The 2,147-nt window shown below is 35.7% G+C and overlaps 1 long non-coding RNA gene across 1 annotated transcript in view; it reads left to right on the forward strand.

Moving 5' to 3' along the window:
• Nucleotides 1-1,299: 1,299 nt before the first annotated feature.
• Nucleotides 1,300-2,147, forward strand: part of LOC116673388 (uncharacterized) — a 5,577-nt gene continuing 4,729 nt past the window's right edge. The window contains exon 1 of the long non-coding RNA XR_004327830.1: nucleotides 1,300-1,411. This is a non-coding gene — a long non-coding RNA (uncharacterized LOC116673388). The remainder of the gene's footprint in view (nucleotides 1,412-2,147) is intronic.

Raw genomic sequence — 2,147 nt, forward strand, 5'->3', positions numbered from 1 at the left:
TTTTATTTGAAAGAAAATCAAAGCTGTCGGCAGAACCGAGGGTTTCATCACGTCTTGCTTTTTGCTGCGGTTATCTCTGCAGACGAAAGCAGTCAACTTGAGTTTATTATTTGGTTTTATTTTTGTCGGTATCTCGTGGTTTCTCTTGAAATCGTTACCAAACGTGGCCTTTCCTCGACACGAGGCGGGCTGCAGCTATTAAAGGTGAAATTAAAACAAAAGACTGTTTTCATGTGGGTTTTTTTTTTGTTTGCAGATTTTGCAACTTTTGTATTCTTCTTATTTTGATTTATTTAGGTTTTTGTGACGCTGCTGCCCCTTCAGTCTTTTCCTCCTCCAGCACTTACGTTATGGTTGAAATAAGATACTGTAAATGGATTATTTTCATATATTTGACAAGAGATGGAGGATTAGTCTATTCATTTATTAGATATTTGAAGACATAGCCTTTCACTCTGGAAAAAAAAATCTATTTTCTGATATTCTATAGACCAAAAAAGTCTGCAGGTCATAGATGTTTAAACCACTTTAGTTGCAGCCCTATATTTTACCAAATGAACTAAGAGAAACATATTACCATATTTCAAAACATTAGATTTACCTACAGATAAACTTAACAAAAGCCAGTTATTCAAATCAGATTTGTACACTTAATCTCAAATCGTCTTCTTTGAGATTTGTAACACTCGAGCTGGAATAGTTCAACAGAAGCCGATTCTATTGCAGAGAGTTAGATGAGAAGAGGAGGGTTAGCTTAGCATAAAGACTCTGAACAGCTAGTTGTCAGTAAACGGAGCAGAGGCACCTCCTCTTGCTCTCTGTTTGACCCCAACTCACACAGCCTCTAGTGGGGAAGCCCTGTGTTGAACTCTGTCACGTTGAAAGCTGGAGTCAACGCTGCCTTCAAAATAAAAGCTCAAACTGACGCTTATGTTTATCCATATATTTGTGGAGGAGGTTTTGAAGGAGGGGGTAAACATACAAATTTGAATTGTAATAGTCTCAGAGAACAAAACAGACCCTGGTACTTTATAGTAATTAGTACATTAATTGCAATTTGTTTTGGGAATATGCACCGCTAAAGGTCACTAAGGTTACTTCTGCATTATCACAAATATTATGGCCCTGTCTCCCCAGCTAAAAATATAATTTTAACACCAAGGTTTCGTGCAGGGCTTTATAGCTAACCTTTAAAAAAAAAAAAACACTTTAATACAATGAAAAATAGCAGAGGTGCTCAGATACACTTTTATTTTGAAAGTACTCGCCGGATGTTATGGTCTAATCTCTGGTTTTACACTGTGCTTTCCGTCTCGGTCATTCGTTCTGTCCATAGACAGTTACAGAAGGATTCAGTCAGCGGTTTTTTTATCCAGCATAGCAGGAGAAAGAAAAACTCGAGATTAAGAATGTAAGTTCGACCCTTGGTTATAATTTGAAAGGTTTTAAAGGTTCTTCCTACGTTCAGAGCTCTGTCTACGTACAGTATGTCGTCGTTACGCAGCGACGTCGCCATATAAATCCATCAAAGATAGCATGAAGTTAAATTTGACCAACAGATTTCCTGCTTCCTTATCATTGATTTAGCTAGCTCGGGACTTATGAATGTTATCATGATGTAATATATGCAGGTTCTAAGAAAAAAAAAATACACATTTTTTGGAATAATGTTCGACTGACAGCACCTTAAGGTGCCAGGTCGCATCTTTAAACCTCCAAAGTAGCCAGACGTAAACCTACAACTGTTCCAAATAAATGATCTGAGAGAAACAGATGTTTGAGAGAAAGAGTTAGCACACTGATAGCAAAAAATGAATTTTATGAGAGAGAAAAAAATATATGTGAGAGAAAATGTTTTCATACCAATAGCAAAAAATATTTTTGACTAAAAAAAAAGTTTAATTATCAATTTGAATTTTTTTTTTTAATTATTTCTGAGAAAAAAAACACTCGGATCATTTATTTTCTTGCATGTAATAAAGAAACAAATCTAGATCCATATGAACAATGCTCCATTTTGTGGGGGACTTTTTAAATGGCTGCTTATATCCTCAGTTTCTTTAACCCTCATGTTGTCCTCGGGTCAAATTTGACCCGTTGTCCTATATCAATGTTCTTTTTAATTCCCCAAAATAACATGATTGATT

Source organism: Etheostoma spectabile, chromosome 23, assembly GCF_008692095.1.
Source record: "Etheostoma spectabile isolate EspeVRDwgs_2016 chromosome 23, UIUC_Espe_1.0, whole genome shotgun sequence".
Taxonomy (NCBI): Eukaryota; Metazoa; Chordata; class Actinopteri; order Perciformes; family Percidae; genus Etheostoma; species Etheostoma spectabile.